General features: G+C 39.3%; 1 long non-coding RNA gene and 1 other non-coding gene across 2 annotated transcripts; one reads left to right on the forward strand and one right to left on the reverse strand.

Annotated features, from left to right (window-relative positions):
* Positions 1 to 4,782: 4,782 nt before the first annotated feature.
* LOC127759964 (uncharacterized) lies at positions 4,783 to 7,684 on the reverse strand. The gene is made up of 3 exons (XR_008015032.1): positions 7,598 to 7,684; positions 7,228 to 7,480; positions 4,783 to 6,188 (listed from the first exon to the last, which is right to left on the reverse strand). It is a non-coding gene; the product is annotated as an uncharacterized LOC127759964 (long non-coding RNA).
* A 6,398-nt stretch (positions 7,685 to 14,082) lies between these two features.
* Positions 14,083 to 14,155, forward strand: TRNAF-GAA (transfer RNA phenylalanine (anticodon GAA)). Its single transcript has one exon. It is a non-coding gene; the product is annotated as a tRNA-Phe (tRNA).
* Positions 14,156 to 16,701: the final 2,546 nt, after the last annotated feature.

The raw sequence follows: 16,701 nt of genomic DNA on the forward strand, positions 1-16,701 counted from the left end.
CGCTAATCGAGTAGACTAATCAAGAAAAGATAGCGCTAGCTAGCTTGTCATTTGGAAATAGCAATGTAATCATGCCGGTCATCGAGTAGACTAATCACAAAAGGGTGGGACGTAAAAGCTAGCACAAAATCTTATTGAAAGCACTTTATGTTTACAAAATAATTTTACTTTAAACAATATTTGCTTCTTTACCCAACCCACTGATGAATTCTCTGATAGCTTGTAGCTGCAAGTTTCAACATGTACATGATGTACATCGAAAGCAACTGGTATATAGCTTCTTTGTTTGCTAGGGCATTAGAAATGACGGTGGTCTAAGTCAGTACTACACATGTCTATTCATATTATACGTCCCTGATGTCTGAATTTCTGAATACACACTAGACTGGTCAGTCAATCTGAATCAATTTCTTCTCACTCCAGACACACAAAAACAATACCATGCTACCACGTTGCTAGATCGCCAGGAATCTTAGTGAAGATGATCTGTCCAGTTTTATATTTCTGGTACAGTAAACTTTCGCAGCCATGCATGATTAAAATAGCAACGTGTTAGTATGTTAGTTTGTCTTCTGGATTGCTTAAGGAATCAGGACATAGTTATGCATTAATTATTGGCTACATTCACTAGCTAATACTGCTAGAGGATGCAGCTTCAAGGAAGGGTATGTAGCTGCATTAAGAAATTAAAACCGTGTACACTGTACAACACTATGGTCTCCAGATGTCACTGGTCAAATTATCAACTACTAGTATGTTCTAATCACTTAGGCTGTAGGAGTAATAATAAGAAGTAAACTATACTCTTCGATGATTTGCACGTGCTGATTTGTTTATTCCATGATAGGATCAGCTGGGTCTCCATGTAAATCAACTAATCAAGTGGTAGACTGGTAGCTAGCATTGCTGAATTTGCTTCCACTGAGAAGAGCCTCTGTTCATGGCTTTTTTGTCCGACCAAGGTCCAAATTGTTTATAAACAAATTGCATCTGGATTCGACAGGTGCTCATCATAATTCGTGACAACATGTAGAAGCACGCAAACGAAGGGCATATATCTTCATCAAAAGAATTGTTGAGCCTCCAATTGCACAAAAGCTAACCATTTCATTATTCTCATGTTGTTCTTTGTTTTGTCGTGTTTTTTTAGAACATTGTTTTGTCGTGTTACCAATCATCTATCTATTCATCTTTGTTATGAATATTGTTTTGTACGAGTGGGTAACCTGACAAATAATATACTACTAGATGATATATGCTACAAAGTTTTCAAGCCGTACAATCTTCTTTTATCTCACTGTAGATCGAAATGAAATAAATGAGGCTACTTTTGTAGTAAAGATTTTTTGAGGATGGTACTAAAATAATGCCCATTTAAGAGCATGAGTACAATCTAATGCTAAACCTATTACGACGTACACATGCAGACTACACAAAGAACCATGCTCCCTGCTTCCCTGGGTTCAATTGAGCATGTGCCATAATTAAACTGACCGTAGTTTACTTTGTAATTTATGCACATGCATACTCTAGTCAACAACTAGATACCATGTACTTAATCTTTTAAAAACGTCAAATTTAATCAAATTGTTCATCATAGACTCGTCAATATATAGCTATATATTTCTGCAGAGTGCAACTGTGCAAGTCTATAATTCTATATAATGATGGACTGTAATAGTACATGGTGGTAAGTCCGTTTGACACATGCATTCGGTCAATTGGCATGATAACCTAATTAACCACGTACAAGAAAGCAAGAATAAGCACCATATATCACCTCTTGGCTATTGGAAATAGGTTAGTGATCAACTAATTAGGTATGTTGGCCACCATGAGCTAATTATTTTGTTGTTGCCGTTGCTGTTATATGTTGTTGGTGGTGGTGTGTGTGTGTGAGCGTGTTTGAATTTTGCGGCAATCTAATGTATTTCGAGATAGGCTGTACACTAGCAACTGTGACTTCTCTCGAGTCTCAAAATTCAAAAGCAACTAACATTTGACAGAGCAAGCGTGCAGTGACATGCTATGTTAAGAGAAAGACTTGCTTTAGCTTTATTGTTTCTTTTCCATATTCTATATTCTTGAAAAGGACTGCAAAGCTCTTCTAGTATATGCAATTAGCTGCTTTGGAGGGCACTTCAAAAGGGATGAAGGAAAGAAGGCTGTCATATCAATTACTCAATCATGACCAGATCATCGATCTGATGCAGTTAAAAATTTCATTAATTTTGCTAGTGCATCCTTCGAATTAAAGAAGTTACGAGGTCGTGGTTCACATACTTAGGTTTTTATCATATCATCTATTTACTAATCGCATTCTTTTGATAAGGATTTACTAATCAATTACACGCATGCTCCGAGATTTGCTCCCGCCATTTTTAATATACGAAAAAGTCTAAATGCTGCCCTTACACTATAATCGAAAGTCCATCGATATAGCACCCCAAACTTTCAAACCGGACATTCAACCCCTCAAACCATACAATATCATTCCTCCAACACCGTAAGATGGTTTTGAAAAGTGGTTTTTATTAAATTTGAATATATATTGGATGAGTTTGACTAGGTGGCATATGATTTGGACATATATTTATTGAAATGTCTACCTAAACCTTCCAATTTTTTTACCTTTTTAAAAATTGAGGATATAATACTAGCATGACAAATTAATATAGAGTATAAATTGATGACTGATGATTGACGATATATAAACATGCTATAAGAGTAATTCAAAATCGCCCATTTAAGTTTCCAAATACGTAAAACCACCGTCCAAAATCACCTGAGGACGTAATACCGTATTGTAAAGTTTAGATAATTAAATATCGGCTTTTAAAGTTAGCGTGCTAGATAAACTTTCAATCAAAATTTAGGGGGGCTATATAGGCAATTTTCCCTTTAATATATGAAACTTTTAGTTATGCATTTGACAATTTGTCTTATTATTTTTTTCAAATATGAAAAAAATATATCATGCTTAAAGTTACATTTAAGGGCACCCACAATATTATGGGCATGTTCAGATTACTGCGAAAATGAACCTTTACATATTTTGGCAATGCTAAAATTTTGGTAAATTGACAACATTACCAAATTTTGACTAATGTGTTGCTGCCAAAATTCACTATGCATTATCAATGTTTGGTAACAAACTAAATCCATCCATATATTTATCAATTTTATAAAAAACCGATATGTTATAAATGACACTTATCTGAACAAGCCCTATAAGAAATTAGGTAGTAATTAAGCATTGGATGTCATCGTACCTTGTAAGAGTGGTATGTAAGTAATACCAGGTTGTAGCATTACTATCGAGAGCAAACACAATATTTCTTGACATAGTGAAATAAAAAAAAATAGGAGAAAAGGATGTGGCCATTGATCCACCCAACCGTTGCTCTTGCCGACCGGTTTTTTAACATGTGGATCTCACCTTATTCCCACCCTCGCATATATAAGCAATATGAAGTGTGTCTTCTACTACTGCGTGTAATCTAGTCCCACACTAATGGTCAACTCGGTAGCTTACATTATTGGTGCCCTAATTAAAATAAGCCACAACAAAATAAATGATAATTACACAATTGTTTTAATAAGATAGAAGTAGAATGAAATATATGTTCAAAAGTAACGGCTTAGTATATAAAAAAAGCGGAGGATTGAAATGAACAGCACGCACTATATGCTTAATATAAGACAACAGTCTGCAAATCCTAAATAAATATGCTTGGTAATAATAATGTGTGACTGACAATTCATGGTTCTGTAAAGCAAAGAAGAAGCACTTCTGAGTTTGTACAGAGATTGGAAAAGGAAAATGATTTGTAAGATCATGAAATATCTCTCAAAGGGAAAAATAAAAAAAAGGGGATGTGCAACAGTGCACTAAAGCTAAAACATGGCAGCTTTTGGTTGCATGGAGGGCCATACGCCACTGGGTTTTGGTAAAGCCTTTAATTTGTTTTTTGGTAGAAATCCAGCAGAAGATATTGCCTTCTTATCCTTGATTTGGCGTCACAGCGGATTGTGCTGTACTGCTGTTCATTTCTTCTTCTTTTTTCCGAATATTACCAACACAAGCGGGGCGTGTCCAATGGTTGTGCCAAATTCCTTCATCGGATAAGTTCAAGTTATCATATACAACATCGGAGACAACGTCATACAGATCTTTGCTAATTTCGAATGACGATTTTTACGAATAGGATTGCTTCTTAAATAACATATCTCCTTTTTTTTATGTTAGTGTGGTTTAAGATTGTTTTCTTGTCATCTTTTATTAGTAACCCCATTTGCACTTAGTTGAACATTTTAATGAGTGGTTGTAACTTCTGTTAAAATAAAGACATGATAATCTAAAGAATATATCCTATACACACTCCATGCACACCAATTAACAGATGTCACGAAAAGTTCTATAAAAGAATAGGTATTTACTTATAATAGTATTACACATATATGCAAAATCTCATATTAAAATTCATTATATTTTAGCCGTAAAAAAAATGAAAAAGCTGACAGTTATAAGAGTAAAAATCTATAAGAATTTTGTCTTTTTTGTTACAACTAAAATGTAATGAATTTGAAGATAAAATTTTACACGTAGATGTAATACCATTGAAAGTATGTGTTTAATTTTTTCTAAAATTTTCTATGACATTTGCTAGTTGGTGTGCACGAAAATTTTCTGTGCATAGACGTTAGCTTAAAAAAATCATTACCAACACCACCACATTATGTCGGAGTATTAAACCCTTAAAACAAACAAAAGGTGGCCGATCTTCAACTCTTCCTTTATTTTGTTTTCCAATGGATAAAAGGAGCAGATGAGACATTACGACTGTAGTAAATTAAAGACAGGAAAGTAAGAACCGAACAATCCTAATAACAGTAGGGGCAGCAACCTGGCACACACTTCTCCTGACAGTCAAAACAACTACATTACGACAACCAATCCAGCAGGAGCAGCGAGATTTGCCTCGGTGAAATCTGCTTGCCACTATGGCGACGTACGTGTTTCTTCAGGCGGAGATGGAGCTACGATTTGATCACAATTTTCAGCCAGTCTTCATGGGAGAATCAATGCTTTTGTTTCTGAGTTTCTCATCTTTGTAGGCCGGGTCCTCCATTAGTCTGTGTTTGCCTGCTTTTCACTGTTCAGCGCGCGGTTGGCAACGGCAAAGTCAGCACTATCCCAAAGAACAAAAGCAGAGGCGCCACAGATCGATCGAAAGATCTATCTCGGTCTTAAGGGTCACACTAGAACTTTAGGCACGCTTCGCAGCACCCTACCGTTCATCAAAAGCTATGTAGCTTACATATAATTATAGGAGAGCATTGAATAGTATTCAAAGAAAAGCAAATAACATGACTATGCGATAGTTGCTAAGAGCATCTAAAGCAAAGCAAAATTCTGACCAATTTAACCAGTGTGAAGGGTAGTAGTCTAGACAATAAGAGTCACATAGCCAACGGGCAAGTAGGCAAAACATGAATATGGTAGATTATTTCAACAAACATTAGGCATAGGCTTCACAAAGCTCTATTAAGATATTATAGGGTATGTTACCATATCTATAATTGTATATAACTTCACTTTCATTCAAATCTTGAGAAAAAAATAGAGCAAATCATCATTGCCTTTTAATATCCCATTTAGAGTAATATTAAGTACAAAGATAGTCATGGAGGTCAATTGATAGGTTTTCTAATCATTTTATAGTACATATTGTCGGTAAGAAGTGTCACAGCATTGTCACTTAAATTTGATATAGAAAAACAGAGTAAACAAAAAAGAACTCCTGACTTTGGTTTTGTTCCTCTTGTCCATTAATTTAGAAAGGAAAAAACTAATATCAAACAAAATAGGAAGATGAGATAATAATCAGTGCAGCAAGTTCTATTGTTAGTTATTTGTTCTTGTCTGGCAACTAAGCAGTGATACCCCGCTATATTTAAAGACATGCATTTAGTCATGGCATTCAAGGAAAACTGAATCTAAGTGGCAATTCAAACATTTCCAAAGATTGTGTATAAAATAATACATCTTGAACTGCAATGCAGCTGCTTAGCACAGTATAACATGAGAAAGCAAAGCCACAAGGTTGATAGATAACCAAAAATCAACTTCAAGAAACTCCTGGAATTTTGACAAACTTGAGCACCTTCTATGGTAGTAGCCGATCCTTTTTACGTGGACAAAACAAAAGGAGTCATCAGATTTGATATTCACATTTATAATCAGATTACACTTATTTCTCTCAAAAAAAAAAGATTCCATTGTCTATTAACAACCATTTCACATACCAATTAGAGTAGAAGGCAAACTAGAAAGAAAGATAAATATTAGCAATTTTTATCCTTTTAACACAGAAACACAATTGTAATGTAGATCCAAATCTGGTAATCTGCTTTTGCATTAGTCAATGAGGATGATAATTTTAACAGAGTTAGCTTGATATAAAAGACATGACTCAGGAAAAAAGTAAGTTGCATCTCCTAGGCAAGGTGGTGGGTGCTCAACCTCATGGCACACAAATGACACAACCTCAAACCGACCTGAAATCTAAAGTGGACGTGAACCTTCAAATTTTGCATTGCACTTGTTGCTACATAGAGGGGACCTAAAAACTCCAAAGCTCTGTCCTGACCACGGTGCTACCATGATAGAAATTAGTTGGTAATGTCAGCATGTTGTCAGCTAGTTCTAAAATACATATTGTGGGCAGTTTTCTCCACATATATTCAATCAATCTAGCATCACTGGCTCACAGCTCAAAAGTGTATTAGTTTGCCCGCCACAGCTTGTGTGGCTCCTAGCAGTCACTTCCTTTTATGTAATTAACACATAACAGATGAAGCTTCAGCGTACAAAAACTGGGAGATTTTCTTTTCAAGGAAGCATATAGTTGATTCACTTTCTGCTGATCTCATCCGACTACTGTACCAAAATGCAGAATCCCTCATAACACTGGTGAATCCTGGTAGATATTTGGGTAGGCCATAAAATAACTACTTGGACGCAAAATCGTATCATTAGAGCTAGCAATTTGAGATTATGCTTGAGAAAGTGGCAAGCAATCAGAGCCAGGGGTAATATGGATGAAAAATCCTATCATTAGAGGTAGTAATTTGAGATAGTGGCTGAGATGGTTGGTAAGCAGTCAGAACCAGGGATACCATGCATGGCAAGTAACTGACAATAGAGGAGAGGTTGTTACTCACATGAGAAAATAACTAAAAGCGCCGAGCGCTGATAACCGGCATTGACCTCAAGCGCTTGAGGTGTTGTTGCCGGAGGCACGGCTTCGGACGATGTCTTGGGGATCGAGGCACGACTTCGCTGCCTCGATCACTGCGCCGGGGCGCCATGAAGAGGAGTAAGCCTACCATCAAAGCTCACGAATGAGTGCAAGGAACCAACCAGGCCCTACCTTTTGCTTTACGGGCGATCTGTAGGTGACGTCAAGCCTGATTCCTATATGAAGGTGACGACGAATGCATAAGACACATCGATATAAAAACACGCATAAGCTAAGGACACTCACACATTGCACAAGAATGCTGAGAACATCACGCGCATGGAGAAATTTACCTAGCCATCTTCATAGGAACCAAAGAGTGAAATGGATAATGCTTGTAGCACTCTGAACACTTCACACACTGAAAAGGAGAAAAGAACTAAAGAAAGGGGAAAAGGAGAGAAGGGCATTCGGTGGCATTAATGGGTTCCAGAGCACTACGGGGAAACGGAGAAACTATTGTCGATTTCCCATTGGGCGCGCAAAACACATAGGGTAAATCCACCCAATGGGCAACAGCAATTACTGGCTGATCAGTGGGACCATACCAATAGGGGAGCCCAAATGTCGGCGGTAACGCTCTTTATCAAATACACAGTGGCTCCAACAGCTCGGACGGTGGGGCAAGGAGTATGCGGGTAAACAGGCACATCGCTATGTGTGCTCCCGGTCCATAGAGAACATATTATTTTCTTGCCTACTTATTCTCTATGCACCTTGGACCAGGCCCATCAAACCAAATAAGAAGGCACCAAAGCAGCTTTTTACAGGCACGAGTGGCCGGCATAGCAGCCGTTCTTTACAGGCCCGCGCCTATACCCAATGTCGATTTCCCATTGGGCGCGCAAAACACATAGGGTAAATCCACCCAATGGGCAACGACAATTACTGGCTGATCGGTGGGACCATACCAATAGGGGAGCCCAAATGTCAGTGGTAACTCTCTTTATCAAATACACAGTGGCTCCAACAGCTCGGACGGTGGGGCAAGGAGTATGCGGGTAAATAGGCACATCGCTATGTGTGCTCCCGGTCCATAGAGAGCATATTATTTTCTTGCCCACTTATTCTCTATGCACCCTGGACCAGGCCCATCGAACCAAATAAGAAGGCACCAAAGCAGCTTTTTACAGGCACGAGGGGCCGGCATAGCAGCCGTTCTTTACAGGCCCGCGCCTATACCCATCAAAGAAAGGTCGATTGAGAAGAATTAGGCCCACTCGTCAGCCACGGGGTCAAGCGGCACAGAGCAGTCGATTGCCGTCGTAAACAGTTTTATGTTGGTCCACACCCCAGTGACCCGAAGGAGAAACCGGACGACGTGGATAATAGCGGGAGTGAACACGCCATGCCGAAGTCGCATGAAACGCTCTGGTGAGAGCAGATCCACCCTATCTTTAATTACCCCGATTATTGTATTTGAGATTGATGCCTCGTGTTTTTACGTTCTTGGAAGTGTTATGTGGAGTATCTAGCTCATCTCCAATGTTAGGGAATTGTTCGTCACTTCCGTTATCTTAAAATAAATATTATGGGAATTAGAGAAATGCGCGTGGTGAGATTTTCTCTCCTTTTTTCCCCTTTTGCTTACGCTCTGGAATTAGGTGCTCTTATTTACTCCTTTCATTTTTGTGCGAATAAATCGCAAATGAGGGATATTTGACTTGAACCGAATCAGTGGGAGAGCCGGCCATTACTAATGGTAAATCTAAAATAAATAATATTATGGTAATATGAATATAAGCATCTTTGCTTGCACATAATCACTCTGTCAGCACGAGAAAACGCTTTACAAAGCCGTTCTAAACTATGGACGGATGACAAATAGGAGCAATAGTTTGTTATTCCCTCCGTCCCAAAATATAATTACTTCTAGCATTTAAATTTTGTTAAAAAAATATAGTTGCTTCTAGAGTACCCACAGGGTGTTTATAGCAAGGAAATTTCCAAAATACTCCCCATCTTCAAAACCCTCCGTCCACCTCTTACCAAACAGAACAATTAATAGAGAGTAACCATTTATTTTACCTCTATCCTTACCCTATGTGAATAACCATAGGGGCTCCTCTGGATTAAAGAAAGAGTAATTTGCATCCACGATGCATAAACTTATATGGTGGGTGTAAATTAATATAATTTTTATCTAGAGGCAGAAATACGTGCTTTTGTTGAATAAAGGTGTGTTTGAGGAGAAGGGAATTGAGGAGATTGGGAAGATACGCAAAACGAGGTGAGCTATTAGCTCATCATTAATTGAGTATTAACTATTTTAAATTTTAAAAATGGATTAATATGATTTTTTAAAGCAACTTTCCTATAGAAAATTTTTTAAAAAAACGCACCGTTTAGTAGTTTGGGAAACGTGTGCGCGGAAAACGAAACAAACTCACTCTCACCCTCTCGAACGCTGCGTAAATGTGTTTTAGCTTGTTGTCGTATTATAATTTATTACTTTTTTTTTCTGGGATTATAGTTTAGTACTTTGATTTTCTATGTATAGCTGCCTCCAGCTGTCAAAATCAAAATTCTAAAAAGAATACGAAATGTTATTCAAAATATGATTAGTAATCAAAAGATCTGGCTTAGTTCTTGTGTAGACATCAGCTTTTTTGTTGAGACGAAGAATCTCGCCTTCTTCCTTTGTGCGTTGGTGGACGCTGTGGCACGTACATATGTGCTTTAGAGATAACCCGTCCTTCGCTTTTATGATTCCTTTTTCTTTTCTTCTCCATTTCCAGAAAACGATTGATCTTTTTTCGAAACAAACATTATTTTCTTGTATGGTATGTTTGTTCCTTTGTATATATCGTCACAGGACTGTGATAAGTATGGTCCAAAAGCCAAAAGATGCCGCCTCCTTTTTCCCTGACTTGGAAGTCATCCTAACAAACCAAATTACTTCATATGTTCATCAGTCTTGCACACACAAATGCGTGTCTATCATGTCAGATACCCTTTCTTGAACACATCTCAACCATTTGAATGGCGTTGCCAATTTGCAATACTGATACTTTTTGTAGTAGCAAAAAAACAAAAACGCAAATCCTTCATAATTCCTTCAAATTCTTCCGTTGCAAACAAATTATTAAATTCTCAAACCCATTCAGCAATGAACTGATCTGAATAGTCTCGGTCGTTCCAAAGAAAAAATAAAGTGAGATGGACTCTTGAACAACGTTGTATGCATGAACCATGCGCATTCCTTCCAACCAAGGCAAAGAGCAGCATGCCACAGTGCAGAAAATAGCCAGCAAAAGCTAGACTAAAGCGATCACAACAAGTCATTGTTGAGGTCAGTAGCTGTACGATATTTATGTATATGTTTATGATACCAGTATACGAACAACTACGAAATTTCTTCGATAGCCAACATAGCCAAAGATAATCAAAGTGATTTGTGCTTTATGATGCAACAGAGCATAAATTAAGCAACATGGCAAACATGCTCTGAATAAGAGTACGTATCTGGTGTAAAAGCACGGAATTCAGGACGGAACGAAAACGAGCTGTACGTAGACATAACAGCTTTAAAAGGGCAGAACATATACTATTTGATATCCAGTTGCTCTGAATCTGTACATGTACTGCTTTTTTTTTTTTTGCCTTTCATGCATGCATGAGTTGCAAATTGCAGTGCTTTAGAAACGTATAGAAAAGCTTAAAAGCCTAATCGTTTAAAGAGATTCAATTAGATTTGCCCACTTTGTGTGGTAGCATGGCCATGCCACTCCGGCCGGGCAACTTGAATTTAGAATGGGAATAAACAGGACCACTCCAACTCGATCCTATCATGAGGATTACAACTGAACTATATAGAAAAACTGAATACACAATTAAGCTAGAGTTTAGTTATTGGGACCTCGTGTACGTACGTATCCGGTGATTCCTTCCAATTCAGTTGTTGAACCAACAAACCTAAAATATCGATAAACCGTACTAACTAAAAGTAGAATAGGACGTAGTCACAAAGTAGACATGAAAGAATAAAGAGAGTTCAAATTTATAGGATATATAACGGTTTCAGTAGGCCATAAGCTACTCTGTGCTTATTTTCTTGATTCAGCTGATCACGTTTTTCAAATAGTTCAGAATTAATAGAAAGACTAAAGATAGTACCTGCTCAAACAGAGATTCATATTATCTCTTAAAAAAGAGATTAAGATAGCGCACCTACCAAAACGTAGTAATCCATATAGCAGTTCTATGCAATGCTGAGGTAGATGCAAAATCTAGCTAGTTAGTTTAGATACCAATACACGCACTAAATGTATGGGCATGTCTTCTTCCTTTTCCTAGCAGAAGTTTTTCTTAAAGACCAAGGGCCCATAGAAGATAGTAGTAAGACTGAATCTTTCATATGGTGGCTACTACAGTATGTCCCTATTCCTAAAGAGGCAGAAAAGGCTAGTATGTGGTAGCAAGTCGCACACTAATCCTTTCTAATATACTTTGTGAAACACGCTCAAAGTTGGCACATTTTGCACTCATTATATATTTTTGCTGGTTATTAGCTAGTAGTATAGTAGAGTATCTGAAAATGTGATTCCTAGGTAGGAGCTAATTGACAACACTCCTACTCCACCTTGATACCATCATATCATTTCCCCACTTTTCATAGAACTAAAGTGGATGAATGAGTAGTGCCCCTGATGCTCCCTAATCCCTACCCATTCAAACAAAATAAAGGTAAAACTGCTTACAAATATACTACCTAGCTACTATCTGGGGTCAGACCACCTTTCTCGAAGTAGATTAAAAAGAAAAGCAGTAGAGTGACTAGTTGACTACAGGTACATGAGCCTTAAGACACCAGATATCTCCCCATCGGCGCAGATTAAACTCGTGCGTAAACATTAAATTTAACTAATGTATAAAACTGGCACGTTCGCACGCACGAAGGCACGAGAACCATCAGTGCGTTAATAGCGATTGGTTTAGAGCTCCTTACCTTTTGCGTAGTGCGTGGCAGGTTTGCGGGAGGATGAATCATACGCCACGGCGCCGTCCCCCTCGCTGCATGCCTCAGCCGCCGCCGCGCACTACGGGCGGCCCGGTGTCGTCGCGATCCCGGCGTCACCGCGCACCGCGAGTCCGCGACGATCTCCGCGAGACCGCGCGTGATCCCGGTGGCCACGGCCACGGCCACGGTCCCCGGATATCTGCCGCGGCCGCGCGGCGGCTGCCGTGGTACGTGCGCAAATTAAAACCGCCGTCAAGCGGACGCCGCGCGACGGCGGGAGCGAGGATTAGGCTTTCGGCGGACGGGTGAGTGTGAGTCCGTGGCAATGGTTGGGCCGGATGTAGTGGATTAACCGAAGAAGTCTTCTGGTCTCTCGGTCTTTTGGGCTTTTTGTAGGCCGTGCTTCTGCGGTCGAATTGCACAGAGGCCTTCAGCATCCTGCTGACTTAAAGGCTGCTAGCCAAAATAAGCTTTACCAAATTTTGACAATATCAAAATTACCAAGTTTTAGCATGATTTTTTATATATTCATTAAAGTTTGGTAAAAAACTAAATAAATGTATATCTTTGTTAATTTTATCAAAAATGAAATGGTTTGAAATGACATTAATCTAGACGACCCCTTAGAAATGACGCTTTTCACGCTTCTCCCTAAAATTTCTGTTGCAGGATATTGAATTCAAGCGAAATTCTATTTCTTATTTTAATTGTTTTAGATTAGAAATAAATCACTTGTTACTCCATCAAACTATTTTGTTGGAGCCCTTAACCTCTAAACTATTTTTTACTCATTTTACACCTAAAAGGTTTACTTAACTCCCTAATGGTATTTCAGTTCTTTTTTTCCTCTATATTAGTCATAGTTTGCATTGGAATTTGCTAGGATTATAGCTGGTAGATGAATTATAGCTTATGTCTCAACATTTTTTGAATTTTTTTATCACTGATTGTAGGTTTGGGAAAGCATCTAAGATTGACTTAAACATCGAGATTTTAAAGTTTAAGCAAACCTTCATGAAAAAGGAAGAAACCGTTTTGAACTTTGATAATGGTAACATCCACGGCTTAAAAAAAATATCATCTTAAAATGTGACTTGTATAAATAAAAGGAATGAAATACTACTCCATCCGTCCTAAAATAAGTGCAGTTTTGCACTATTCATGTTCAACATTTGACCGTTCGTCTTATTTGAAAATTTTTTATGATTAGTATTTTTATTGCTATTAGATGATAAAACATGAATAGTACTTTATGCATGACTAAATATTTTTAAATTTTTCACAAATGTTTTAAATAAGACGGATGGTCAAACATTGGGCACGGATATCTACGGCTACACTTATTTTGAGACGGAGGTAGTATGAAGGAGTAAAAAGTGGACAATTTCAATAGTTTAAAGAGTAAAATGACTCAAAAAAATACAGGTTAAGACTGAGTTCTTTTCACCAACTCAAAACAACAACTTCCTCATTTTCCGTTAGCGTGTTTCCTGAATTGCTAATGGTACGTTTTATGAAAAAAATAATTTTCTTTAAAAATCAAATAAATTATGTTTTTAAGTTTATTGTTGTTAATGCTTTAATTAATCACTTGCTAATGACATGGCTTTTTTTTCGTGCCGAACATAAGCTCGGTCCAAATTCTGAGTCCAAAGGGGCCTAAGTGATCCAAATAAATATTTTGAAGGAGTAAAATGGATTTTTTTGTTAGATTAGTTTAACGGGTATTCGAAGAGCAAGAAAAAAATGTCAAAACTTTGCCAAATAGTAGGCTTGCACACCTTTTTGATTAAATGTGTTCGAACCTTTTGAACAAATGCGGGGATAGCTCAGTTGGGAGAGCGTCAGACTGAAGATCTGAAGGTCGCGTGTTCGATCCACGCTCACCGCACTTTATTTCCTTTTTGCGATTTGATGTCTGAATTTATATAATTTTCACTCTCAGGTTTGCAATTGATCTCTGAATTTGAATTTACATAAGACTCAGGTTTGCAATTAATCTCTGAAATTTACGTTTTCCATCTCAGGTTTGCAATTGATCTCTGTCTGAATTTATATAATTTTCACTGTCAGGTTTGCAATTGATCTCTGAATTTGAATTTACATAAGACTATCAGGTTATTAATCTCTGAAATTTACGTTTTCCATCTCAGGTTTGCAATTGATCTCTGAATTTGAATTTATACAAGACTCTCAGGTTTGCAATTAATCTCTGAAATTTACGTTTTCCATTCTCAGGAGGTGTATATTTCGTTTTCATTCATTGTTTCTCAGGTTTGCAATTGATCGATGAATTTTACATTTTTCATTCTCAGGTGTAACTTTCGTTTTCATTCATTGTTTCTCAGGTACGGACATTATTGCGAAGCTGAGAACTCGAACTCAACACTTTATTGTAAGGGCAATTTCATTCTTACCCCTACTTTCATGTCTAATATTGGTTTTGCCACTACTTTTTAAGATTTTCGTTTTTGCCTTTTTTTTTAAACGAAACTAAGTTTTGCCCCCTACTTTGGATGGACATATTAAATCTTTGACAAAAAGACATCCATAGCCTCACTGTGTTGTTACACATTTTCCCCTATTTTGTTCATTAGTTCTGTATTTACCCTATAGCGTATCTGGCGATTTTCGTAAATCAATTTTTTTTTACAAATATGACAATTTTGACATAATATCAAAAAAAAATATTGTTCCAAAATTTGATAAATCTGGACAAATGTAAAAATATTGTTTCAAAATTTGACATTCAAATGTGATAAATCTGGACAAATGTTGAAAAAAAAAACAAAATTTGGCAAAACAAAATGTCATATTGCTATAAGTCGCCGCCTCTTGGCCGCCGCCACCGCCTCCTCCTCTCTGCATCTTGGCCGCCACTGCCGTCACCCCTGGTCGGGCTGCCGCTGTCGCCTGCTCTCCATGCCGAGTCGCCACCGCCACCTCCTCCCCGTGTTGAGCCGCCGTCGTCGCCCCCTAGCTGGGCCGTCACCGTCGCCTCCTCCCCACGCCGCGTCGCCACCACCGCCTCCTCCCAACGTCGAGCCGTTGCCGCCGCCGTTGTCGCCACCATCGCCTCCTCTCCGCGCTGAGCCGCTGTCGCCTGACTGCCGTCGTCGCCTCCTCACTCACGCAAAGTCGTTGCCACCGCCTCTAATCTCTCTGCCCGCCGCCGCCTTCAAGCTCCCTCTTGGTCGCCACCTAACCCCCTCCCCACCGCCGCCTCCAAGCCTCCTCACCCCGTTGTCGCGCCCTCTCCCAGTCACCTATCCCGCGTAGGGCCACTCCTGCTCGCCGGCGGGAGGGGTCTGCGCCGAAGCGCCGCCTGCCGATGCCCGCTCACCGCCACCCGTCGACGCCTACTCGCCGTTGCCTACCGCGCTACCGAATGTCGTCGGATGGGGTTTTCATGAGAGGCTGGAATAGTTTCCCTATTGGATATTTCCTAGGGGTAAAAGAGTCCATCAACAATATGAAAAATGTTTATTTCCTTTTTTTCTCTATTTATTTAATTCCATAAGCCCGGTCTCACTCACTTCTATCTAAACTAGGGGCAAACGCCTCTTTCGGTTCAAAAAAGTGAGGGAAAAACGAAAACCCTAAAAAGTAGGAGCAAAATCAATATTTGACATTAAAACAGGGGTAGAAACGAAATTATCCATTATTGTAACTGTGTGTGCTGTTTGTGGGGTAGGGGTGCTGTTGTGGGGTAGTTCAATGCACGATCAAAATCATTATCATGCCACAGCTGTGCCACACTTCTCTTTTAGATAATAGAATATAATATCCCGGCCTTTGCTCAAAAAGAACTACAGCCAATTATTATAAAGATCCACTCTAGAAGAGACTGTAGTTCAAGACAAGTTGAACACACCAAACAAGAGAAGAGAGGACCCAAACTGAGAAAAGTAAAACAAAATATGGAGCTAGAAGGCCTCGTCAAGGCCTAGGACTGAAGTTCGAATCCAATGCATAGACCAATGACAATATCCTTGCACGAAGAGGTTTCTCCAAAGCGGTGCCCCCAAGGAGGATGCGACGTGGATCGCCGCCACCGCTCGTTTAGAACCGAAGCAAGGTTTTCACCTGGAGAATATGGTAGGGAAAGGAAAGGGGTATGTTAAAACAACACCTCCAAGGAGGGGAACGACGCCAAACGGCGTCGCCGTTGTTAACCAGCCAAATGGCTCGGCAAGGCTTTCGCCCGCGATTCCCTATCCAAACCCACACCACCAATCCGCACAAGAAGGATCGTCGTCGGTCAACAACATTGTCCCTTCAGCGATTCGGCCAAGGCCACCGCCCACAGTTGTTCCCACCGTCGACGGCGCGCCCGCACCCGGACTCCTCCTTCCCCGCCGCCAGACCCCTTCCTAGCCTCCACATACCGCCGCCGACGACGACGCACCGTCAGCCGGATGATGGCCTTCAACCATC

The sequence above is a fragment of the Oryza glaberrima genome, chromosome 1 (genome assembly GCF_000147395.1).
Source record: "Oryza glaberrima chromosome 1, OglaRS2, whole genome shotgun sequence".
NCBI lineage: Eukaryota > Viridiplantae > Streptophyta > Magnoliopsida > Poales > Poaceae > Oryza > Oryza glaberrima.